The sequence below is a fragment of the Mustela nigripes genome, chromosome 9 (assembly GCF_022355385.1).
Source record: "Mustela nigripes isolate SB6536 chromosome 9, MUSNIG.SB6536, whole genome shotgun sequence".
NCBI lineage: Eukaryota > Metazoa > Chordata > Mammalia > Carnivora > Mustelidae > Mustela > Mustela nigripes.
The window spans coordinates 49,206,251-49,234,207 of NC_081565.1; the positions used below are offsets into that span (position 1 = coordinate 49,206,251).

At 40.6% G+C, this 27,957-nt stretch overlaps 1 protein-coding gene across 3 annotated transcripts in view; it reads right to left on the reverse strand.

Moving 5' to 3' along the window:
- The window catches only part of DENND4C (DENN domain containing 4C), a 142,301-nt gene extending 115,954 nt beyond the window's left edge, over positions 1-26,347 (reverse strand). For all 3 annotated transcript variants that reach the window (XM_059411578.1, XM_059411577.1, XM_059411576.1), the window contains exon 1: positions 26,265-26,347. The gene's annotated coding sequence lies outside the window, so the exon portion shown is untranslated. The remainder of the gene's footprint in view (positions 1-26,264) is intronic.
- Between the last annotated feature and the right edge of the window lie 1,610 nt (positions 26,348-27,957).

Sequence of the window (27,957 nt, forward strand, 5' to 3'; positions counted from 1 at the left end):
AGTAAAGCAATGCATTTTTAAAAATCAGGAATAGGGGCACCTGGGTAGCTCAAAGCCACTGCCTTTGTTCCGGTCATGATCCCAGTGTCCTGGGATCGAGCCCTGCATCGGGCTCTCTCTGCTCTGCAGCAAGCCTACTTCCTCCTCTCTCTCTGCCTGCCTCTCTACCTACTTGTGATCTCAGTCTGCAAATAAATGGGTAAAATCTTTAAAAAATAATAATAAAATCAGGAATACTACATAAGTAATGTGTCCTTGGTGCATCATATCAGAAGACATGTCTGAATAGCAGTTTGACTAATCATTAATGATATTAATTTTGAGTATTTAGTTAAAGTGGTGGCTACATTTTCTTCCTTTTCTTTTTTAAGAGGGTTGGGAAGAGCAGAAAAAGAATCTTAAGGAGGCTCTGACATGGGCTGATCCCACAACCTGGGGAACATCACCTGAGCCAAAGTCAAGAGTCAAATGCTTAACCAACTAAGCCACCCAGATGCCCTGATAACATTTTATTCTTTTGTAATTATTGCTATGTCTAGGAAAAGGCCTTGAGATTATGTTAAGTAATCTTGTACTCCGTAGCCTTCTGCCCAGAGATTTTAGGATCCACTGGTAACTCTTGATTGAAACTGAAAACTTTAATCATTGTAAAATGGTTTTTGATCATTCCTTCTGTGTTTATTAGTTGGCATTCTATTGTGAAGAAACTTCTTTCCCTCCCCTTCATTCATTTATTTTATCAATATCAGTGTATACTCAAGGCTTAAAAAAAATCAATGTGTTAAAATTTATTATTGTCATTAATTGATGCTAAAATTATTTCTCATCTGGCCAAAGAAAGCAAAAGGAAGAAATTAAGATAGAAGAAAAAGAAACAAAAGAGGAAGAAGTAAAAATGTCCTTATTTGCAGACGTGACTGTCAATGTAAATAATCCAACTAAATATCGAATAAATGACAACTAAATACAATGAGTGATCCTAGAATGTATCTGGAAACAGAAAAACAAAAAGTTGCTATAAAAAATAGTATTGGAGAAATTTCAGTGTAGGCTATAAATTAATTTTGTAACAAAGTTGATTTTCCTAATGTGATCATTAGATTGTATAAGAGAATGTCCTTGTTCTTGGGAAATACATGCTTAACTTATTCTCAGATGGTTTAATCTAAAAATAATACGACGCACAAGGCGGGAGGCTGGCTCAGTCAGTAGAGCAGGCAACTCTTGATCTTGGGGTTGTTGAGTTCAAGCCCCACCTTGTGCATAAAGCTTACTTTAAAAAATAAAAACAGAATACTACTATGCAGAGAGTGTGTTAATGTGATAAAATGTTCATAACCAGTAAATGAAGTGAAAGGTAAAACACAAGGTGAAACCTAAGTGAAAGGCTCATTACAATATTCTTCAAACTATTCTTCAAAGTTGGACTCAACTTTCCTGAATTTTTTTCAAAATAAAAGTGGTTTGTTTGCTTTGTTTTGAGAAGGAGAGAGAGAGAGAAGCAGAGGGAGCAGAAGAGAATTAAGCAGGCTCCACGCCCAGCAGAGACACCTATGCAGGGCTTAATCTCACAACCCTGAAATCATGACCTGAGCTGAAATCAAGAGTCAACTGAGCCACCCAGGTACCCCCAAATTAAAAGGCTTTTTAAAAAGAAGTTCATGTCCTCCGAGATTTCAACAAAAGTGTAGGGGAAGGGGCACCTGGGAGGCTCAGTGGGCTAAGCCTCTGCCTTTGGTTCAGGTAATAATCTGAGGAGCCTGGGATCGAGTGCCACATCAGGTGCTCTGCTCAGTAGGGAGTCCCCTTCTCCTTCTCCCTCTGCCAGCCACTCCCCCTGCTTCTGCTCTACGAAATAAATAAATAAAACCTTAAAAAAAAAAAAAGTACAGGGGAAAATGAAGGAAAGTGGAAAAGCTAAGAATGGAGTACCATAACACTGGTTGAAACTCAAGACATAGGCAGGAAAACATAATTGCCAATCTGAATATTCCCTATTTTAACTAAACTCTATAAAATTGGAAAAGTAGAACACAAAACCTATCGCTGTCAGCCCACAAGGACGACAAGAAGCCTGGTTCAGATGCTTCTTCTCTCTCTTTATTGCCGCAAGTCTACACACTTATATACGCTTACATGACCAATCAGCGAGCAGGGTACAGGAGGGAGCGAATCAGGCTGTGCACCTAAACGAACAACTTCGCTAGCAACCAATGCTGTTTATTTCCTCTTTGGGCGTTCTGCTTAGTCTCACGAGGCAATCCTAAGCTAGGAACTAGCCAGGCACCATCTTTTAATGGCAGAGGCCGCCCTGGCCAGGGGCCTACCTCCTGTCGGAGGTGCTAAAATATCTCATACATATATACATACACATACGTATATACACATATACACATATGTAAATATACAGAGACACAGAGAGATGCAACACAAATATCTAATTTAAAATTTTCCCCCATGGACTTTTTTCTCCTTCTTTTCCTTAAAAGCTGAATTATCATTCCTAAACTTTATTCACTGAGCATAAAGGGAATGTGGGGTAAATTCACACCTCCCAAGTTTCTAAAACTGTACTATCTGGCAAGCTCAACAATTCATATACAGCCCAGAACCAGCCATGAAGATCAAAAATAGATACCACGAAGCAGCAAAACATATATCCTTGATGCATTTCAGTTTTCTCATTCACAGTCTATTTAGTGTTAGTTTACAAAAAATTCTATTGTTTATTTGACTACTAAATACATAGTGGAAATTGGAGCAAATTAAAAGTAAGAGAGGGGTGGCTGGGTGGCTCAGTGGGTTAAGCCTCTGCCTTCCGCTCAGGTCATGATCTCAGAGTCCTGGGATCAAGCCCCGCACCAGGCTCTCTGCTCAGCAGGGAGCCTGTTTCCCCCCTCTCTCTTCTGCCTGCCTCTCTGCCTATTTGTGATCTCTCTCTCCCTGTGTGTGTGTCAGATAAATAAAATCGTTTAAAAAAAAAAAAAAAGGAAAAGAAAAATCGTGATTTAAAAAAAAAAAGAAAGAGAGGTAAAGATGCTATCAGATCAAAAACTTAAACTGTTGGGGCACCTGGGTGGCTAAATTAGTTAAGCATCTGACTTTGATCTCAGTTCAGGTCTTGATATTATCAGGGTTGTGGATTCAAACCCCTTACGGGGCTCCACACTCAGGCATGGAGCCTACTTTAAAAAAAAAAGCTGTGTAAGAATAAAACACAAAGTGGCATGGGGGGACCTGGGTAGCTCAGTCCAATAAGCATCTGTCTTCGGCTGAAGTCATGAGTCCTGGAATAAGCCCCACATCAGGCTCTCTGCTCAGTGGGTAGCCTGCTTCTCCCTCTCCCTCTGCCTGCTGCTCTACCTACTGGTGCGCTCTCTCGCTCTCTCTCTCCCCTTCTCTGTTAAATAAATAAATAAAATCTTAAAAAAAAAAAAAAAAAAAACACCACACAAGGTGACCTAAGGACTAGGTCTAGATAACTAGATCCCTAACTATAGAGAGTAAAGGGTCCACACACCTCAAATAAACCTAATGCTAAACCTCAAATAAAGCAGTAATCTTTAAAAAATTCTCTACATCAAGCTCTATTACAAAGCTGTTATCATCAAGACAATTATGGTACTGGCACAAAAACAGACACATAGATCACTGGAGCAGAAGAGAGAGCCCCGAAACAGACCCTCAACTCTATGGTCAATTAATCTTCAACAAAGCAGGAAAGAATGTCCACTGGAAACAAGACAGTCTCTTCAACAAATGGTTTTGGGAAAATTGGACAGCCACACGCAGAAGAATTAAACTGGACCATTTCCTTACACCATATACAAAAACAGTCTCAAAATGGATGAAAGACCTAAATGTGAAACAGGAATCCAGCAAAATACTTGTGGAGAACACAGGCAGTAACCTCTCCGACCTCAGCTGCAGCAACTTCTTCCTAGAAACATCGCCAAAGGCAAGGGGGACTTCATCAAGATAAAAAGCTTTTGCATAGCAAAGGAAACAGTCAACAAAACCAAAAGACAAGCACCAGAAGATACTTGCAAAAGACCTATCAGATAAAGGGCTAGTCTCCAAAATCTATAAAGATCAAACTCAACACCCAAAGGACAAATAATCCAATCAAGAAATGCGCAGCAGAGGACTTGAACAGACATTTCTGCAAAGACCTCCAGATGGCCAAGAGACACATGAAAAAGTGCTCAGTGTCACTCAGCATCAGGAAAATACCAATCAAAAACCACAGTGAGATACCACCTCACACCAGTCAGAATGGCTAAAATTAACAAGTCAGGAAATGACAGATGTTGGTGAGGATGCAGATAGAGGGGAGCCCTCCTCAGTGTTGGTGAGAATGCAAGTTGGTGCAGCTACTCTGGAAAACAGCATGGAGCTTCCTACTGAGTACCTACCCCAAAGATAAAAAGGTAGTGATCCAAAAGGGCACCTGGACCCAATGTTTATAGGAACAATGTCCACAATAGCCAAACTATGCAAAGAGCCCAGATGCCCATTGACGGATGAATGGATAAAGAAGCTGGGATACACATACACACACACACACACACACACACACACACACACGAATATTACAAAGCCATCAAAAAAAATGAAATCTTGCCATTTGCAACAATGTGAATGGAACTAGATGGTATTATGCTTAGTGAAATTAAGTCAATCAGAGAAAGACAACTGTGTCATCTCACTGATACGTGGAATTTAAGAAACAAGGCAGAGTATGGTAGGGGAAAAGAGGAAAATATGAAACAAGATGAAATCAGAGAGGGAGACAAACCCTAAGAAACTCCTAATCTGAGGGTTGCTGGAGGGAAGGGGAGTGGGTACTGGACATCTGGGGAGTATGTGTTGTAATGAGCACTGAGTATTATATAAGGCTTATGAATCACAGACCTGTACCCTTGAAACAAATATTATATTAATTAATTGAATTTAAATCTTAAAAAAAGATAAAAGAAAAATGCTCTACAGAATAAAATTTAGAACTGTGTCCTCTACTTATTACAGAAAGGTTAACTTACTGAAAAATTCTTTTCTCATCTTTCTCATATACTAATATAAAATCCAACCTTTGTTTTGTGCCATTAGCCAATTTTCAAGCTCGGTATCACCCACAGTTAATTATAACAGCTCTAAATATTTTCTGATCTGAGAGAGAAACCTCCTCCTCACACACACACACCCCTTTTTTAAAGATTTTTCCAACCTTATTCATCCAAGCTTATTAAGCTTCAGTGGAGGCTGGGAGGGTGAGATGGGGAAGCTGAGGTCTTTTTAGAATTGCTCAAAATACAGTTTATTATTCATGGAGAGTGAACATCTTTACAATATTAAGTTCCCTACTCGAAAGCATGGTATGATTCTCCATTTTATTCAGGTCTTTTTTTAAAAAAGCTTTTAAGCAAAGTATCATAATCTTTTTCATCCAGGTCTTGTGTGGATTATTCCTAAGTATTTTATAGTTTCATGGCTAACAGGAAAGAGCTCTTATGTTTGCTAATCAATCACTGCTAGTTTATTAATAACCTATGACGGGGCCTCAGACATTGTTCTAAATGCTGGGAATTAAAGTGATGAAAACATCAAATGCCCTGTCTTTACAGACCTCACATCATAGCTGGGAAATAATCAGTAAACAAGTATAAACTTACAAATAAATAATTTCAGAAAATGTTAAGTACTATGAAGAAAAATAAAACAGAGGGAAAGAAAGTGATTACACAAGGGCTTGTTTTTACAGTGCATCAGGGAAGACCTCTTTGCAAAAGTAAGAGTACGGAAAGGAAAGAGATTAAATGGTCTTCTTAACAGTCAAAGTGGAAGAGCAAATGAGTAGGTAATGCTGGGGACACAAATTATATTTGTGGCCATAAATTTATTATTTTTTTTAAAAAGATTTTATTTATTTGACAGAGAGAAAGAGATCACAAGTAGACAGACCAGCAGACAAAGAGAGAGGGGGAAGCAGCCTCCCTGCTGAGCAGAGAGCCTGATGCAGGGCTGGATCCCAGGACCCTGGGATCATGACCTGGGCTGAAGGCAGAGGCTTAACCCACTGAGCCACCCAGGTGCCCGTGTGGCCATAAATTTAAAGTGAGACCTAGAACTACTGTTTGTTTCCTCCAGCGACACTCAGCTGCTCAGATTCAAGGTAGTAGAGTTGGCAAAGTAATGAAGTAATCAGAACTGAAATTTTGCCTCAATTATAGTTTTTCTTAAAAGACTGTATTTATTAGGTGCCTGGGTGGCTCAGGTCATGATCTTGAGGTCCTGCGTCAGGCTCCCTGCTCAGCCAGGAGTCTGCTTCTCCCTCTCTCTCTGCCCCTCTCCCCAGTCATGCTCTCTTTATCAAATAAATAAATAAAATTTTAGAGAAAGAGAGCACATGAGCAGGGAGAACATCAAAGGGGAGAGAGAGAGAAAGAGAATCCCAAGCAGACTGCAGACTCCATACTGAGCGCGGAGCCTATGAAAGGCCAGATCCCACAACCTCAAGATCATGACCTGAGCTGAAATCAAGACCAACTGAGCCACCCAGGCATCCCTTGGCTCAGTTACAGTGAAAGAGAGGAACAAGGGAATTGGTAACTTGATCCTACAACGTGGTACAGAACACTCCTAGGCATTAAAAATTTTATTCACTGACTCAATGTAACTGGGTAAAGAAAGAAATTACTATACGTGGGGAATGACAGACCGTGGTGGACAGACAGTGGAATGACAGACACCACAAAGTGGTGTGGCTAATGGCCTGGATCTCAATGGAATCTAGAGAATATCAGAATAGGTACCAGAGTATGTAAGTTGGCAAAAGAGGAGATGAAGCCAGACGCTTAAAATACTTTCAGTTACAGATTATGGTGCTAAAATCTAGGGTAATGACTCCCCACACTAACTGCACAATGGAATCAACTGGAACACTTTAAAAAATACATATCAAACCAATAAAATAAGAATTTGGGGTGTCTTTTTTTAAGATATCATTTATTTGACAGAAAGATAAAGAAAGAGCACAAGCAGGGGGAACAGGAGAGGGAGAAGCAGACTCCTGCTGAGCAGGGGGCCCAATGTGGGCCCAATCCCAGCACCCTGGATCACAACCCGAGCCGAAGGCGACTGAGCCACCCAGGCACCCCGAGGTGGCATATTACCATAAATATTTTTAAGCTGCTCAGTAACTGTAATGTACATCCAGAATTGAGAACCAATAGACTTGGGGGTGATCATGAAAGTAGTTAGCTGGAGCGGCTGGAAAAGAAACAAGCTGTGGATTCCTGAAATTCTATCTTCTATTATTCCCAATATAAATAAAAGCATGAGCTGTGTTCAAAGCATTTTACACAAATTAACTCATTTTACACTCATAACCACCCAATTAAATAGAACTAGTATTATCCTGCTTTTAATGATGAGGAAGAATGGAAGAGCATACAGTTGCACTAAATTAAGAGTCCTAGGTTACTGGAGCACCTGAATGGCTCAGGTGGTGATCTTGGAGCCCTGGGATCAAGCCCTGCATCGGGCTTCCCACCCCTCCACCTGTTCTTCCTCTCCCCCTTTCTCAAATAAATTAAATTAAAAAAAAAAAAAAAAGAATCCTAGGTTATACATGACATAGTAGAATATTATTTGAAGATAAATTGGGGCACCTGAGTGGCTTAGTGGGTTAAGCCTCTGCCTTCAGCTCAGGTCATGATCCCAGGGTCCTGGGATCGAGTACTGCATCAGGCTCTCTGCTCAGCAGGGAGCCTGCTTCCCCCTCTCTCTCTGCCTGCCTCTCTGCCTACTTGTGATCTCCGTCTATCAAATAAATAAGTGAAATTTTTAAAAAACAAAACTATCTGAAGATAAACTGTGTGAGTTATAAGGATGGAAAAAAGAAGACATACAGCTAGGGACGCCTGGGTGGCTCAGTTGGTTAAGCAGCTGCCTTCGGCTCAGGTCATGATCCCAGCGTCCTGGGATCGAGTCCCACATCGGGTTCCTTGCTCCGCAAGGAGCCTGCTTCTCCCTCTGACTCTGCCTTCCACTCTGTCTGCCTGTGCTTGCTCTCACTCTCCCTCTCTCTTAAAAAAAAAAAAAAAAAATCTTTAAAAAAAAAAAAAAAAAAAAAGGAAGACATACAGCTAAGATGACAATGTGGAGATAAACAGAATACTAAAATATATTTTATATATATATATAAAATATAACCAAAAAAATAGAACAGGGGTGCCTCGGGGGTGGCTCAGCTGGTTAAGAGTCTGCCTTTGGCTGAGTTCATGATCCCAGGATTCTGCGATAGAGCCCCATGTCAGGCTCCCTGCTCAGCTTGAAGCCTGCTTCTGCCTACCACTCTGCCTTCTCATGCTCACTGCCCCCACCCTTTCCAATAAATAAATAAATAAAATCTTATAAAAAAAAGAACAGATAGGAAAAATTAAATAACAAGGAAAAATAAAATAAATAACAAGGTAACAGACTCAAACCCAACCTTACCGATAATTTCACTAAATTTAAGCCACTATCATAACAAATGAAAAAAAAAAATATGTCCCTATGAAAACTTGTATACAAATATTCATAACAGTGCTACTTAAAATATCCAAAACACAGAAACAACCCAAATATCAAGTCAGAATCAATAAAAAAAATGTGGTCTTTCCATGCACTAAATTATTCAGCCATAAAAGAAATGAAGTAAATAAATGATGTAGGAAAAAAAAAAACAAAGGAATGAAGTACTACTAATATATGCCCTAACACAGATGAACTTAGGAAGTATTATGCTATTAATGATATTGTATCAGTAATAATCAGGGAAATGTAAATCAAAACCACAATGAGATATTACCTTATACCTGTTAGAATGGCAATTACCAAAAATAAACAAGTGTTGGGAGAGGATGTGGAAAAAAGAACAGTCATCCACTGTCAATGGGATTATCAAATGGTGTAGCCATTATGGAATACAGCAAGGAGTTCCTCAAAATAAAAAATAAAATAATAAAAATAATCATAAATAATAAAATAAATAAATAAAATAAAAATAAAAATAAATTTTAAAAAGTAAAAAACAAATATCATATGATCCAGCTATTCCACTTCTGGATATTCATCCAAAGAAACAAGAACACTAATTCACAAAGATATATTTACCCCTATGTTCACTGCAGCATTATTCACAATAGTCAAGATACCGCAACAACTTAAGTGTCTGTCCACTGTTGGATGAATGGCTAAAGACTTGTGTGTGTGCACATACACACATGCACTGAAATATTACTCAGCCATAAAAAGAAAGAAATCTTGCATTTGTGACAACGCGGATGGACCTTGAGGGTATATGCTAAGTAAGTCAGACAGAGAAAGACAGATGCTATATATGACTTTACTTATATGTGTAACCTAAAAAACAAAAGAAAACAAAACTCAGATACAGAGAAAAGATCAGTAGTTACCAGACGGGAAGGGGATTCGTAATCGGGGAAATGGGTGAAGAGGGTCAACTGCACATGGTAACAGATGATAACTAGACTATGCTTTGTTTTTGTTTTTGTTTAAGATTTTATTCATTTATTTGAGAGAGAGAACCTGAGCTAGAGAGCACAAGCAGAGGGGAGCATAGGGGAGAGAGAGAAGCAGGCTCCCCACTGAGCAGGGAGTCTGACATGGGGCTCAATCCCAAAACCCTGAGATCATGACCCAAGCTGAAGGAAGCCACCCAACAGACTGAGCCACGCAGGTGCCCCTAGACTACTCTTTGTAATGCATACAAAAATCAAATTACTATGTTCTACATCTGAAACTAGTATGTTTTTACCAATTTTGCCTCAATTTAAAAAAAAAAGTCACACACCACATAATTTCATCTATAGGAAATATCCACACTAGGCAAATCCACAGAAAAGCAGATTAGTGGTTGCCATGGGCTGGGGAGTGGCAAGGACATAGAGAGTGGCTGCTTAAAGGAAAAGGAGTTTCCTTTTGGGGTGATAAAAACATTCTAGAACTAGATAGTGGTTGACAGCTGTATAACATTGTGAATGTACTAAATGCCACAGAATTGTGCATTTTAAAATTATTAAAATGGGGAATTTTTTTCATTGTCTTTTTTTTTTTTAAGATTTTATTTATTTATCAGAGAGAGAGAGAGAGGGAGAGAGCGAGCACAGGCAGACAAAATGGCAGGCAGAGGCAGAGGGAGAAGCAGGCTCCCTGCTGAGCAAGGAGCCGATGTGGGCAGCTGCTTAACCAACTGAGCCACCCAGGCGTCCCTCTTTTTTTTTTTTTAAGATTTTATTTATTTATTTGACAGAGATCACAAGTAGGCAGAGAGGCAGACAGAGAGAGAGAGAGAGAGAGAGAGAGAGAGGAAAGCAGGTTCCCTGCTGAGCAGAGAGCCCGATATGGGGCTCAATCCCAGGACCCTGGGATCATAACCTGAGCTGAAGGCAGAGGCTTTAACCCACTGAGCCACGCAGGCGCCCCTCATTGTCTTTTTTTTAAATTGAAGTATAGTTGACAAATTAAGAGGAACATGGTGTATAACATAGTGATTCCACAAGTCTATACATTAGCTTATGCTCACCACAAGTGTAACGATTACCTATCACCATACAATGCTATTATAATACCACTGACTATATTCTTATGCTTTGTACCTTTCACTCCATGACTGGTAGCCTGTACCTCTCATTCCCCTTCATCTATTTTGCCCATCCCCCCTGTTAAAATGGTGAATTTTATGTGAATTTTGCCACAATTGAAAAAAAGGAACGAATTACTTATACAACATGAATGAACCTCAAAAACCTTATCCTAGGGGCGCCTGGGTGGCTCAGTGGGTTAAAGCCTCTGCCTTCGGCTCAGGCCATGATCCCAGGGTCCTGGGATCGAGCCCCGCATCGGGCTCTCTGCTCCGCAGAGAGCCTGCTTCCTCCCCTCTCTCTCTGCCTGCCTCTCTGCCTGCTTGTGATCTCTGTCTGTCAAATAAATAAATAAAATCTTTTAAAAAAAAAAAAAACCTTATCCTAAATGAAAACTAGTTGCAGAAGATCACTTACTGTATGATTCCATTTATATGAAATGTCCAGAACAAGCAAATCTACAGGGACAGAAAATGGATGAGTGGTTGCCTAGGGCTGCAATGGGGAAGCAGGATATGACAGTGACTCCTAATGGACACAAGGTTTCTTTCTGGGGTGAAAATGTTCTAAATGAGATTACACTGATGGCTAGAAAACCCTGTAAATATACTAAGAACCACTGAATTGTACCCTTTTAATGGATGAATTTCATGATGTTTAAGTTAGATCTCAATAAAACTGATTTTTTTTAAAGATTTCATTTATTTACTTGACAGAGAGAGAGAGAGAGGGAATACAAGCAGGAGAGGGAAGCAGGCTTCCCGCTGAGCAGGGAACCCCATGCAGGACTCAATCCCAGAACCCTGGGACCATGACCTGAGCCAAAGGCAGATGCTTAATGACTGAGCCACCCAGGCACCCCGTTTTTTTTTATTTCAGGTGGTCTAAAGACTCTTATTATAAGACAGAATTTATTAGACTAGATTAAAAAAAAAAACAGAGGCAACATCTAGGAAATATGTTTTAAATACAAAGACACAAATGTCTTAAAAGTTAAAGGATGACTGACCTTTCACAAAGAGCAAAGGCAATTCAATGGAGAAAGTAGTCTTTCAACCAAAAGTAGAAGAAAATTGTATCTCCATAAGAAAAAAAAAAATTAGATTGAGATCTTACACCTTCTACAAAAAGTAATTTAAAATGGATAATATACCTAAATATAAAATGCAACATTACAAAGAACCAGAAGAAAATGTAGGAGAAAACCTACGTGATCTTGAGTTTGGCGATGAACCATAATCCCTGGAATAAAAAATAAGGCAGACTCTATTAAAAACTCCTGTTCCATGAAAGACACTGTGAAAAGAATGAAAAGACAAACTACAGAGTGTGAGAAAATATTTGCAAAACACATATCTGATAAAGTACAGGTATACTTAATATACAGAAAATTCAACAGCAAGAAAACCCAATGAGAAAAAAAAAAAAAATAGAGGAAAGATCTGAACACATACCTCAACAAAGATGATAAACTACACATAACAAATGTGTGTATGAAAAAACGCTCAGCGTCATTAGAGAAATCCAAATTGAAGAGACACCAATACATACCTATAAGAATGGCTAAAATTTAAAAAAAGAAAACCTGACAATACCGAATGCTGATGAGGATCTAGAACAGGAAATTCACTGCTGATGGGTATATGAGATGGAACAGACATGAGAAAACAGTGTGACAGTTTCTTACAAAGTTGCATATATTTTTACTATATGATCCAGCAATCATGTTCCCAGGTACTTATCCAAATTCATCTGAAAATTTCTGTCTATGCAAACCTACATGCAATATTTATAGCAGCTGTATTCATAATTACCAAAAACTGGAGGCAAGGAAGATGTCATTCAGGTGAGTGGATAACAGACTGAGACACATTCCTACAATGGATGATTCAGTGATAAAAAGCAATGAGCCGGGGCGCCTGGGTGGCTCAGTGGGTTGAGCCTCTGCCTTCAGCTCAGGTCAAGATCCCAGGGTCCTGGGATTGAGTCCAGCAGGGAGCCTGCTTCCTCCTCTCTCTGCCTGCCTCTCTGCCTACTTGTAATCTCTGTCAAATAAATAAAATCTTTAAAGAGAAAAAAAAAAAGCAATGAGCCATCAAGCCATTTAAAAAAAACATGAAGGCAGGGTACCTGAGCAGCTCAGTGGGTTAAGCGACTGCCTCCGGCTCACTTCATGATCCCGAAGTCCCAGGACTGAGTACATCAGGCTCCCAGTTCAGCAGGGAGTCGGCTTCTCCCTCTAACCCTCTAACCCTCTCATGCTCTCTCTCCACCAGCTAAATAAATAAAATCTAAAGGAACCTTAAATGCACACTGCAAGATGAAAGATGCTAATATGAAAAGGCTAATTGCTATATGATTCCATTTATGTAAAATTCTAGTAAAGGCAAAGCTACAGAAATAGTAAAAAGAGATCAGCAATTTCCAAACCTTTAAGGTGAGGCAGAAATGTCTTTAGAGTTGAAGTACAGGGGATTTTACAGAAGTAAAACTACTCAATAGGACACTGTAATGGTGGATATATGACATTTGTCAAAATTCATAGAACTTTAAAGCACAGGGTATGAGCTTTAATGTATGCAAAAATCTTAAAAACCATTCAGGAGGCCAGGGGATCCCCTGAAGCAATGTGGAGTAGGTCAAGAGAATATAACTGTATTACAAATGTATAAAACCGCCTCACTGAAGAGTGTTGGAAGAAAAAGATGCTGACCAAACTAACTTTAAAAATGAGTAGATATGGGGCTCCTGGGTGTCTCAGTGGGTTGAGCCTCTGCCTTCAGCTCAGGTCATGGAGCCCCATATCGGGCTCTCTGCTCCACAGGGAGCCTGCTTCCTCCTCTCTCTCTCTCTGCCTGCCTCTCTGCCTACTTGTGATTTCTCTCTGTCAAATAAATAAATAAAGTCTTTTAAAAAAATGAGCAGGTATGCTAATAAAAATTATTTTTTTTTAAAGATTTTATTTATTTATTTGACAGAGAGTGATCAGAAGTAGGCAGAGAGGTAGGCAGAGAGAGAGAGAGGAGGAAGCAGGCTCCCTGCTGAGCACAGAGCCCGATGTGGGACTCGATCCCAGGACCCTGAGATCATGACCTGAGCTGAAGGCAGCGGCTTAACCCACTGAGCCACCCAGGTGCCCCAATAAAAATTATTTTTAAAAGATTTTATTTATTTATTTGACAGAAAGAAAGAGAGAGAGAGAGATCACAAGTAGGCAGAGAGGCAAGCGGGGGGGGGGGGGGGGAAGCAGGCTCCCTGAGGAGCAGAGAGCCCCGCTCGATCCCAATGACCGGAGCTGAAGGCAGAGGCTTACCCACTGAGCCACCCAAGCGCCCCAATAAAAATAATTAAAAAAAAGAAAAGAAAGAAAGAAAAGGAAAAAAAAGAGTGGAGTCTTTAAAACTAAAGGCAAAAGGAACTGCCAAAAGGCACTCTGCTTGATAAACTTGTTTCCCACAGGAGTAGGACTTAATGATTCTGATACTGCTATAAATGTGTACGGGAACTGAACAATTACATAAATAGATGATACACAGTGGAGCCAGGTTTCTCACTGTCAAAGCAGGAATCTACAGATAAATAAGGGGAGGAAACTATGATGATCCATTAGTAATGGAATAGAGACTCAGTGTAAACTCATATTTAGGAGCGCCTGGGTGGCTCAGTCATTAAATCTGCCTTCACCTCAGTCCTGGGATCAAGCCCCACGTGCTCAGTGGGAAGCCTGCTTCTCCTTCTCCCACTCCTCCTGCTTGTGTTCCCTCTCTCATTGTGTCTCTCTCTGTCAAATAAATAAATAAAGTCTTTTTTTTTTTAAGATTTTTTTATTTATTTGTCAGAGAGAGAAAGAGGGAGAGAGAGCAAACGCAGGCAGACAGAATGGCAGAGAGTCAGAGGGAGAAGCAGACTCCCTGCCAAGCAAGGAGTCCGATGTAGGACTCGATCCCAGGACGCTGGGATCATGACCTGAACCGAAGGCAGCTGCTTAACCAACTGAGCCACCCAGGCGTCCTGTAAATAAAGTCTTTTATAAAAAAATAATAAACTCGGGGCGCCTGGGTAGCTCAGTGGATTAAAGCCTCTGCCTTCGGCTCAGGTCATGATCCCAGGGTCCTGGGATCGAGCCCCGCATCGGGCTCTCTGCTCAATGAGGAGCCTGCTTCCTCCTGTCTCCTCTCTCTCTGCCTGCCTCTCTGCCTACTTGTGATCTCTGTCTGTCAAATAAATAAATAAAATCTTTAAAAAAAAAAATAATAATAATAATAAACTCATATTTAGATTAATATAAATACAGATGTGACAAATAAAAGACTTATAAATATATGGATAGAATGGATTGATATACACAAAGTATATTTCCTTGCTCAATCAGCTGAGAAGGCCTAGAAGCAGTGACACCCCAATAGCAATCAGCACACCTAACACCCCAAGATCTTGGTTTATAACACTCTTCTCCAATCAAAAGAACCAATACATCTTGAAGAAGTGGCTAATTCTAGGACTGGAACAGAAAATATACAAAATGAGCCTGGAGCACTTTTTAGTGCCAGAAAGTAAGTGCTCCAAAAATAAACACCCAGAGTATAAACCCACACTGAGAGTATATGTCAAAGGAGCACAGGAGCCAATTGAACGAGCTCCCAATCACCAAAAACAATACCTAGAACAATTTGAGCAAATAAAGTAAATAAAGTAGTACTGCATTATAACCCAAAGTACAAAATAAATATCCATCAAGTCCATACTGATATAAATTAATAACATGAATAAAGTAACACATTAAGGCAAACAGGCAAATCTCCCTTGCAAAAGAATTTCAAATAACTTATGCAGAGAAAATCTCTGCTCTCAAGGAATGTTACTCCTTAATCCTTATGTGTAAAATGTATTGAGTGACTTTCTTCCAAAGAGCACGGAATGGAAAGGGATAAGAGGGGACTAATTTTACAGCAGACAAACATGACAAATGCTACTCTGGCCAGCTACTCAAGATCAACATCAAAATCATAAACCATGTTGATAGTAGGCATCCTTAATATGCGACAGAAATGGGACTTGGCCTCTGTGACCTACCTTCCTCACAAAAACTCATAACCCCTCTCTAATCCTAAGAAAAACATCAGAGAAATTCCACTAGAGGAATATCCTAAAAATGTCTGACCAATACTCCTCTAAACTGTCATGGTCCATGAAGAACAAGGAATGTCTAAGAAAATGTTATACCCAAAAGTAGCCTAAGGAAACATGACAACTCAGTGTTAATGGTGTGTCTGGATAAGATCCCAGAACAGAAAAATTACATTAGGTAAAAATGAAGGAAATCCGAATAAACTATAGGCTTTCATTAATAATAATGTATTAACATTAGATCATTAATTTTAATAAATGTACCATACTAATCAGTAAGATTTTAATAATAGGAGAAACTGGGTCTAGGTATAGAAAACTCTCTGCACAACTTCTCAACTTTTCTGTAAATCTAAAACTGTTCTAAAAAATAAAGTCTAGTGGTGTCTGGGTGGCTCAACTGGTTAAGTATCTGCCTTTAGCTCAGGTCATTATCTCAGCGTCCTGGGATCGAGCCCCGCATAGGGCTTCCTGCTCAGTAGGGAGTCTGTTTTTCCCTCTCTCTCTGCTCCTTAAACCTGTTCATGCTCACTCACGCTCTCTCTCAAATTAAAAATCTTAAAAATAAATTTTAAAAGTCTACTTTCTAAACATAAACATATGCAAAAACATTTAACATGTAAAAAAGTGTGAGTAGCCATATTTTTTTTAAGATTTATTTATTTATTTATTTGAGGAGGGGGGAGAACACAAGCACAAGAGGCAAAGCAAGAGGGAGAGAAAATCTCAAGCAGACTCCGCATAGAGCATGGAGCCTGATGCAAAGGCTCGATCTCATGACCCGAAATCACAACCTGAGCAGAAATCAAGGACTGGTTGCTTAACTGACTCTGCCACCAAGGCTATCCCTGAGTGGCCATATTAACAACAGACAGGGGCGCCTGGGTGGCTCAGTGTGTTAAAGCCTCTGCCTTCGGCTCAGGTCATGATCCCAGGGTCCTGGGATCAAGCCCCACATTGGGCTCTCTGCTAAGCAGAGAGCCTGCTTCCCTTCCTCTCTCTTTGCCTGCCTCTCTGCTTAATTGTGATCTCTGTCTGTCAAATAAATAAATAAAATCATTAGAAAACAAACAAACAAAACAACAGGTCAAGAAGGACTTCAGGGACGCCTGGGTGGCTCAGTTGGTTGGGCGGCTGCCTTTGGCTCAGGTTATGATCCCAGCGTCCTGGGATCAAGTCCCACATCCGGCTCTTTGCTCAGCGGGGAGCCTGCTTCTCCCTCTGCCTATGCTGCCACTAGGCCTGCCTGTGCTCCCTCTCTCGCGCGCTCTCTCTCTGGCAAATAAATAAATAAAATCTTAAAAAAAAAAAAAAAAGAAGGACTTCAGAACAGGGATAAACAGAAACATCTCATAATAAAGTTCATTCATTAAGCCTAACTATTCTGAAAGTGTATACATCTAACAAGAGCATCAAAGTACATGGAGCAAAAACTGATAGATCAGGGAACTTTGGGGGGTTTAATATCTTAAGTTTTTATAGACCAGGGGACTTTGGGGGGTTTAATATCTTAAGTTTTTATTAAATTTCAGTTACTTAAAATATAGTGTAATATTAGTTTCAGGAGCAGAATTTAGTGACTCATCACTTACAAATAACACCCAGTGCTCATCATATCAAGTGCCCTCCTTAATACCTATTACCTATTAGCCCATCCTCCTGCCCATCTCCCCTTCAGTTTGTTTCCTATAGTAAGAGTCAGAGTTTGCCTCTTCCTCTCCTTTTTCTTCCTTTCCCCAATGTTCATCTATTTTGTTTCTTAAATCCCACATAAGTGAAATCACACAGTATTTGCCTTTCTCTGACTGACTTATTTTTATTTCTCTTATCAAAATACTCTCTAGCTCCATCCATTTCATTGCAAATGGCAAGCTTTCGTTCTTTTTGATGGCTGAGTAATATTCCAAATATTCCATTTTATGTATGTATATGGATGCGTGGGTGCGCATACAGACACGTGCACGCGCACACACACACACACAACCTCTTCTTTACCCATTCATCAATCAATGGACATTTGGGTTTTTTCCGTAATTTGGCTATTATTGATAATGCTGCTATAAACATCAGGGTCCATGTACACCTTCAAATCACTATCCTTGTATCCTCTGAATAAACACCCAGTAGTGCAGTTGCTGGATCGTAGGGTAGCTCTATTTTTAACTTTTTGAGAAACCTCTATACTGTTTTCCAGAGTGACTGCACATTTTGCACACCCACCAACAGAGTAAGAGGGGTTCCCTTTCTCTGCATCCTTGCTGACATCTGCTGTTTCTTGTGTTAATTTTAGCCATTCCAACAGATTGGAGGTGGTATCTGATTGTAGTTTTGACTTGTATTTCCCTTATTATGAGTCATGTTGAGCATCTTTTCATATGCAAACTGACAGAATTGAAAGGAGAAATAAACAAATCCACAAGTCCAAAACTCCTCACTTAGTAATTCACAGAACAAGTATACAGAAAATCAGTAAGGATACATAAAATTTGAAGAACACTATCAACTTGATATAATTGATATTTATAGAATACTCCACCTAACAACAGCAAAATACATATTTTTTTTCAAGTGCACATAGAAAAAAAAACAAGATTTTGGCCCTATATAAATAAAGCCTCGATATATTTAAAAGAATACAAATCATACACAACATGTTCTCTTACCACAACTGAATTAAATTTGAAAACATTAACAGGAAGACATCTTCTAAAATTCCACAATTTCCACAAATTCCAATTTAGAAATTAAACAACACCCATCCAGGGCGCCTGGGTGGCTCAGTGGGTTAAGCCGCTGCCTTCGGCTCAGGTCATGATCTCAGGGTCCTGGGATCGAGTCCCACATCGGGCTCTCTGCTCAGCAGGGGGCCTGCTTCCCTTCCTCTCTCTCTGTGATCTCTTCCCTTTCTCTCTCCTACTGTGATCTCTCTCTGTCAAATAAATAAATAAAAAATCTTTAAAAAATAAAAAAAATAAAATAAACAATACCCATCCAAATAATCCATCAAAGAAAAAAAAAATCACAAGAGAAATTAGAGAATATTCTGGGCTGAATGAAAATAACAGAAATTAACTTGTGAAATGTAGCTAAAGTAATGTTTAGGAGAAAATTTATAGCTTTATCAAGTATATTAGAAAAGAGGAAGTTTTTAAAATCAGTGATCTAAGAGTTCACCTGAAGAAGATAGAAAAAGGGGGCACATGGGTGGCTCAGTTGTTAAGCATCTGCCTTTAGCTCAGGTCATGATCCAGGGTCCTGGGATTGAGCCCTGCTTCAGGCTCCCTGCTCAGCAGGAAGCCTGCTTCTCCATCTCTCACTCCCCCTACTTGTGTTCCCTCTCTCACTGTCTCTCTGTCAAATAAATAAAATCTTAAAAAAAAAAAAAAAGCAGCAGCTAGAAAAAGAAAGCCAAATTAAATGAAAAGTAGACAAAAAAATAAAAAGAGCAGAAATCTATAAAATTGAAAATGGACAAGCAATAGTAATAGAAACTAATACCTCTAAATCAAGAAAAAAGAGGTGAAATTACCAATATGAGGAATGAAAGAAGGTATATTCATGAGGAATGAGGAATGAAAGAAGGTATATCGGTAAGTAACAAGAGAATATTATAAATACTTTCATTCCAATAAATTCAACTTATCTGAAATGGACAAAATTTTTAAGACATAAATTATCAAAACTGACACAAAAAGAAAAAGAAAATCTAAATAGCCCTATATCTAAGGATTGCCAGCAACTGCCAGAAATAAGAAGAGGCAAGGAAGGAATCTCTCCTTGATTCCTAGATTTGGAGGGAGCAAATCACTGCCAGCTCCTTGATTTCAAACCTTCAGTTTCTAGAACCGAGATTAATTTACTGTGTTAGACCCCATGGTTTGTGGTAATTTGTTTAACGGCAGCACTGGGGAAACTATTACATATGTCCATAATATGGTGGAGGGAGTAGAGTAAAAAGTATATTACATTTCATGACTTACTGTTGCCTCTTATGGTGGGGCTACTAAGAATTTTAAATTACATTATATTTCTAGGGAACAGCACTAATCTAGCTAGTCTTAAAAAAAAGACAGTCAGAAATGAAGAAGCAAAAATGGCTTTCTCTGAAGACATGACTATGTATTAAGAAAATCCTAAGGAGGGGCGCCTGAGTGGCTCAGTCCTTAAGCCTCTGTCTTCAGCTCAGATCATGATCCCAGTGTCCTCTCTCTGCTAGAGGCTGGCAGAGAGAGAGAGAGAGAGAGGGAAGCAGGCTCCCTGCTGAGCAGAGAGCCCAATGCAGGACTCGATCCCAGGACCCCGAGATCATGACCTGAGCCGAAGGCAGTGGCTTAACCCACTGAGCCACCTAGGCGCCCAAAAAATCTTTAAATAAATAAATAAATAAACAGAAAATCCTAAGGAATCTACATAAAAACTCTTAGACATAAAAAGTGAATTTAGTAAGGTAACAGAATACAAAACAGGATATGCAAGGGAATCAACTGTATTTTTTACACTATCAACAAAAAACTGGGGAAAAGAAATTTAAAACACAGTATCACTGACAACCAAAAGCATCAAAAAACATGAACTACTTAAGGATAAACTGAACAAAATATATATGAGACCTACAAAAGAAGTATTAAAAAAGTATTACCAAAAAACTACCAAAAAAAACTAGAGACCTGAGTAAATAGAGCGATATGCCATGTTAAAGTATCAGAAGACTCAAAGATGTCAACTGTCCTCATCAGGGTTTTTGTAAAAACTGACAATGTCAGCACCGTCTGCAGTTTATACGAAAATGCTGAAGTTCTAAAATAACCAAAGCAATGTTGAAAAAAGACAATGTTGAAGGCCATATAATACCTTATTGTAAGCTTTGCTATATACAAATAGTAATTACAACCATATAGTACTGGTATAAGAATACAGACCAAAGGAACAGAAAGAGAGAGACAAGAAACAGACCCACACTTAAAAAAATAAAAAGGAGCCAGATCACATATAACCTCCAAACTGGTAAGGAAAACAAATCTGAAAGAAGGAAAGAAAGCAAATAAATTCTACAGAATAAAATAACCAGGTGGCCTGATAGGAAGTGATCTCCCTAACTAGACAGTATGATCAGGAAAGCCAGCTCAGAAAAACTAACATGTATATGGAAGAGTACATGCAAGGACTCTAAGAGAAAGAATATGAAAGTTGGCTGGTGTGACAGGTGCATACTGGACAAGAAGATAAGGATAAAGGCAAAGCTTTTGAGCCAGAGAAAAATGTTTGTATTACATAATAGTTCTCAAGTCTATTCATTTTTTTCCATCCCTACCACTGTTGTTCTCAATTCTCACCTGAATGCCTTCAAGATCTTCTGACGAAGATCTCGACCTCACTCAAGTTGCTCTCCCATATCCATTCTTCACAACTGAGCCAAAGATATTTACAGCCTAAAACAACTGTATGGTTTCCTGTTCCCCCAGTGTATGGTCTTGATTTCTTATTTGACTTTTAAGACCCTTCAAGACATAGCCCTGCTTTCCCCTCCAGTTTAGTTCACACTTCCCTCCAATACTACCTGTGCACCTATACATTACTCGCATTTTAATTAAATTCACCATTTTCATTACTTTGTACCTTCTCATATCATTCTTTTGAGTTTTAAATCAAATGCCTCCTTCTATGTAAATTCACCACCTCTAATCCACACCAAAAATAGTTAGGGACTTCCCTCAGCTCCTGTAGAGAAGTTTCCTCTATTCTAGATTTGTCAAGTTGTACTTGTGATGCATATTTATAAAACTGTTTATCCTACTAGATTTTAATATTCAGACTGTATGTTATTCAACTTTTTATCCCAGCCAATAGCACAGTACCTATTTAATACATTCTTTTTTCCATAATTAAAGAGACTTATAACATTTATGCTTTTAGGATTTAAGCGTCCCTAAATTAAGACATATAAATTGCATATACACAATAAAAAACCAGATTCAAGGAATCCTTTAAAATATTTAAAAGACTTTTAAAATCCTATAAAATTACTCTTCTGTAAGTCTAAAGCCATATAAATCTAGATTTGTAAATATTAGATCTGGCTGAAGTAAGTTACACTGAGAAACATTTACGCCCCACACTATTACTTTAAGAATTAAGAATTCCTATAAGAATATTTATAAGAATACTCCTATAACAATATTACTTATTATGTATTAACATATAATGTATTATTATTAACATATAATGTATTATTTGTTTCAGGGGCACAAGTCTGTGATTCATAAGTCTTACACAATTCATAGCACTCACCATAGCACATACCCTCCCAATGTCCATCACCCAGCCACCCCATCCCTCCCAATCCCTCCCTTCCAGCAACCCTCAGTTTGATTCCTGAGATTGAGTCTCTTATGGTTTGTCTCCCTCTCTGGTTTCATCTCATTTCATTTTTTCCTCTCCTTCCCCCATGATCCTCTGCCTTGTTTCTCGAATTGCACATATCAGCAAGATCATAAGATAACTGTCTTTCTCTAATATATTTAACTTAGCATAGTACCCTCTAGTATCACTGATTGATTATATTTTAAAAGTAAAATTAATAAACATAGAAACATGTAGCAAGTTGGTAACAGGGACAGTTATGAATTTATATTATGATACCTACTTAATGAATTCAAGTCATACAGGAGTATCTTCAGTTTTTATTCTTTAATTCTGTTATCAATTAAATATTTTTTATAGGAGCCCTAATAATCCACTGCAAGTGAAACATTTCAAAGAATGTTTAATTTTTCAAGTTTAAAAAGTAATTTGGTTTGGACCATCATATTAGCAAAATGATTTCATTATCACATCATTTTAAGAGTAATAAAGCAGAACTACTAAAATGTTAAAAGACAAAGAAATAGTTAAATCCACTATGAAATAGTAAAACTGTGGACTGTTACAAAGCCATAAAATAACAGTAATAATCAGCACCAAGAAAACATTTATGTTTAAAAACACAATTACGTGGGCACCTAAATGACTCAGTCAGTTAAGGGGCAGGCTTTGGATTTCAGCTTAGGGTATGATCTCCAAGTCCTGAGATAAAGCACCCAGACAATGGGCTCTGGAGGGAGTCGGCTTGAGATTCTCTCCCTCTGCCCTCCACATGCATATGTTCTCGCCCTCTAAAATAAATCCCCTTTTTGAAAAACACAGTTATAGGGGTGCCTGGGTGGCTCAGTCGGTTAGGTGACTGCCTTCGGCTCAGGTCATGATCCCAGGGTCCTGGGATCAAGCCCCACATTGGGCTCCCTGCTCAGCGGACAGCCTGCTTCTCCCTCTCTCTACTTGTGCTCTCTCTCTACTTGTGCTATCTCTGTAGTAAATACATACACACACAAAAATAAAGAAAGAAAGAAAGAATCAATCCAGACCCAAGTCTTGAATCTCTGGGTTCCTGCTCAGCAGGGAGTCTGCTTCTCCCTCACCCTCTTCCCCTGCCCCTCCTCCCTGCTCATGCACGTGCTCTATCTTAAATAAGTAGTCTTTAAAAATAAAAAAAAAAGACAATTGTATGGTTATTAACTACAAATTATTTACAAGCATGGACAGGATTAGTACATTATACTAATTAGTATAATACAAGTAGAATAAAAATACAGAAAACTGTAAGATAGGTAAGAAACTTTTTTCCTTTTGAATTTCCTTTAATCATATTATATTCTCTTCCAATAAAAAGTTTTGTTTAAGATTTTATTTATTCATTTGAGAGACAGAGACAGAGAGAGTACGGGGAGAGGCTGAGGAGAGGGAGAAGCAGGCTTCCCAGCGAGCAGAGAGCCCAATGCTGAACTCCATCCCAAAACCTGGAGATTATGACTTGAGCCAAAGGCAGATGCCTAAACAACATCTGAGCCACCCAGGCGCCCCCCCTCCCCCTCCAGCAAAAAGTTTTCAAGTAGCACATTAAGATCTACTACACTGACTTGTATCTATTATGTACTGACATAAATAGAAAGAAAATTAAAGTTTATAAACTACCTAATTTCTTCTCCAAAAATACTGTTTTAAATTTCAAATAGTAAATGTATCTGATTTTGGAATTTCCTACAATCTGATGCTAACCCTGTAACTTTACACCAACTGTATCAGGTATAACTTTCCCCAACTTTTAAGCCTTACAAAGCAAATCTCCAATCCCAACAAGGCATCCCATTTACTACAAACCTGTCAAACTGACAGTTTGAAAGAGAAGATAAAACTCTAGGCAGTAGCTGACATAAGATAAAATTTTAATTCTTGTATTAGGGAAGCTTATTTGCCATTAATATCTAAGTTTCAGCATGCATATTAGAAATTAAAATGCTAAGAGAAATTCCCTTCTGCAAATCCGAAAGACCAAATGAGACAACCTGCCTCTGACTCAGCAGCTTTCTTTTTCTTTACAACCTGTACTTAAGTTGCAAGCGTAAGACTAATGTTCAAACTGAGCAGCAAAGCCAATGCAAAATCAGTAACTGTCTTGGCAGGAAACTCCAAAGAAAATATGACATGTTTCGGTCCTAAACGGAAGATATATAAAGAGCAAAGGTGCCTCCTTTATGTATCTTTATCATGCAAAATTCCCTGTGCATAGCTACAAATTAGCTCTTACTGAAGATACTTAACATGTTTCTTTATTATAGAGAGCACCTCAACCAAATAACCTTCCAAGTCTGGCACCACGAATTGTCACAGCCTACACACCACTGCAGTTCTTTATAATTTAAAACATTTGCGTTTTAAGAACAGCCTCCACACACCAGCTCTACTGCCAATTTCTTTAGCTGAAAACTCCAAGTTTATATTACAAAATACTATGATTACTCTTAACAACAGGATGCATTCATTTACAAATTATACAAGAGTAAATTACTCCAATATACAACTTCAACATTTCTAACATCATTGCTTCTCTATTATCCAAATAACAAGTCTAAAACTGTAGTGCACTGAGGCAATACGTATGGACAAAGTCAACTAGCAACATGACCAGTTCACTAAAATCGGTAATACAAAAGATCAACTATTTTGCAAAATGGCCACAGGAGATACCAATGTAGTGCAAAGTATGGATGGAGCTTGCCATTAGAAGGAAAAATTAGTCAGTCAAGCCTACTCTACGAGGCAAATCTCCCTCACGAATAAATACCTAAATTCATTTCTGAGATCCCAGTTTCACAGCAAGACAGTTTACCAACTTTTTAACAGTAATACAAAGAACAAGGCAGAAAATAAAATATAAGGTGGGTTTTTTTGTTTTGTTTTGTTTTTTGTTTTAGTGGTTAAAACTGAACAAGAACTGAGAAGCATTCTTTAACGTTCATAGAAAAGTTTTCCTTTTGGTACCGATCTTGCTCTTACGTGTACACAGAACATCATAAACTGTGCTCTTCATTTCGGATAGCTTAACATACAGGATCACCTCAAATTAAAAACGTGGCGCCTTAGCGCTAATATTCTTCCCTGTCTTCTCATATCCTTCAGCTTCTAAACCGGAAGACGGGAAGGGAAGATCCACTCCTACCGCAAATTGGGGTCTAGGGGAAAAGACTTAACACGAGTCTGCACGCGATTAAGCAGTCTCCGTAAATCAAATTCCCAGATAACAATGCTTGACAATCTCAGGCAAAAACACACAGACAGCGGAGGGTTCGTTACTAGAGATGACAAGCCTCACCATTTGCACAAGTAACTTCGGTAACTGGCCTAAATTTTCCCGTGTGAAGCAAACACATAAAGGGATGGGACGAGGGCACTCTGTAAAAAACTGAGTCATTCCTTATTTGTTCTGATGCGACGGAAGGGAAAAATGTGCATGAAGCAGCGAAAGAAAAAAAGACAGGATAGCATCCTCAGTGCAGGAAAGTTACAGCCCTCTACACAAGTCAGCATAGAGGCTCACTAGCTGGTTTTATTTGCGTAATGAAACCAGCCTTCACAAGGAAGCCCTGAGGATCAACCGCGGTAAGGCAGAGGAGGACGTGCCCTCAAGTCACCTGCGACACCTGCCCGGGCCCCCAGATCTCCCCGCTTCGCGGTCTCTGGACCCTACTCGCCAGACCCCAGCCCTCGCTCTCCACCCACTCTAACCCAATCCCCGCCCTCTCCCCGCCCAGCCCCCTCCCACCCGGCAGTGGCCCAGGAGGTCCGCAGGGCCCAGACCCTCTCGCGCGTCCTGGCAAGTGGTTCTCAGCGGCGAGGGCGGGCGGCGCGGGGAGGCCTGTCCCGGCGCGGCCTCTCCCTGATCATCGCTCCCCGGAGGCTCTGGGGACTCCCCGCCCCCGGAAACCGCGGAGAAACTAGGCCGGGAACGCCAGCCGCGGCCACTTTCCGCCTCCTCGGCGGCCCCCCGCAGGCGAGCCATCGGAACTCAGCCCTGCGACTTGCTACCTGCCCCGCGCCCTCGCAGCCAAGGAGCGCGGGCCCGCCGGAGGCGCGGCGCAGGGTTCCTCCGCGAAAGGCGCTCCACCGCAGACTCACCTGCCGCCTGCTCCACCTTCAGTGCCACCCGGACACAGCCCCTTCCTGGGGCATGAAAGCGCCGGCTTCGCGGCCTGCGCGCCCTCAGCACAGCCGGGCGGGGGACTTGCTCCCGCGGCCGCCGCCGCCGCCGCCGCCGCCACGGCCCGATCTGCGCCTGCGCCGCCTCACGGGCTCGGTCTCGAGGGGCGCCGCAGGCAGCGATAACGGCCGGGAGCGCGAGCTCTCGCGGGCGCCTCTGCTCTCTCGAGTCCGGCGGTGCGGGTGGAGGGTCGCCTAGGAGCTGCCCGCTGCACCACCGCTCCGACAGCTGACGGCCATGTTTCTGTTCCCTTTTCTTTTTTTTCTCCCCCTCCTTCCGCCCCTTTCCACAGAACAGCACTTTCCTTTTCCCCCTCCCTCTCCCTTTCCTACTGCGGGGGCGGGTGGAAAAGGACGTGGGGGAGGGGGAGGGAGAGGGAGGTCGCGGGGGCGGGGCACAGCTGGAGCCCCGCCTCCAGGGAGGGCCGTACCCGCGCGGCCGCTCTTCCCCTCCCCCCACCTCCCGCGGCGACCACCGTGGGACGCGAGGTCCCCGCCCTACCCAGTTGGAGCCCCTCTTCCGCGTCCGCTCCTCCGGCCCCCGGCTGAAACCCAGCTGGGGGGAGAAAGCCGTGAGCGCTGCTTTGCACCCCGTCTTGCAGGGCGCAGACTCTATGTGTGGTGTAGGTTTATTGCCTTGGCCTCAGGCAGGTGGCGGCTGCTCCTCTCGGCTTTATGAAAGACGGGGACAGTGACGCTGAGTCCCTCAAAGTCTTTGAGGTGAATGCCGAGTCGGATACAGGTCTGTGGAAGAGAAGTTTTGTTCCCACGGTGGGAGTTGGAATTTCCAGGCAGGACGGGGGCGCCTCTGAGGCTGGAGAGAGACCCGCGGGACTGGGGCTTCCCGAAGTCCTTTCAGTCCTTCCTTGGCTGCGCTCGATGTCGCTGCCTCTGCCGGGAGGTCGGGATGCGGACTCCGAACGTAGACATCGCTTAAATCCTCTCCTTCCTCCTAAGTGTAGGCTCCTTATCTACACCTATGCATAAAAAAGTCTTTTCGCCTTCATGCAAATTTTGCAAAATATTTTTGACAAACGTTTGGAAGTTGTAAAAGAAAAAGTAACAACTAGTTTGAAACAGGACATTTTTTATCTCCTGGGAAAAAAAATAAAAATTAATGGCGAATGATTTCGTAGATTTCATGGCAAGTCAAAATTAGAACAGGTAATAGTTGGGTATCTCTGGTGAATATTCGAATATATAATGATCATTTTCCTGGGAATTACTCTCTTGATTCTATCTGCACTTTTGCCGGAAAGTTTAAGATTACACCTCAGTCGGGACGCCTGGGTGGCTCAGTTGGTTAAGCAGCTGCCTTCGGCTCAGGTCATGATCCCAGCGTCCTGGGATCGAGTCCCACATCAGGCTCCTTGCCGGGGAGCCTGCTTCTCCCTCTGCCTCTGCCTGCCATTCTGTCTGCCTGTGCTTGTTCTCTCCCTCTCTCTCTCTCTCTCTGATAAATAAAATCTTAAAAAAAAAAAAAAAAAAAAAAAGATTACACCTCAGTCATGAGCGCTCTGTTGTCGGTTTACTTCTGAAGTTTATTGCATGTACAGATAGTTTGAACTTTGTAGCCAATGGCAGAAACAATTTTCCTAACTACCTTAGCAGA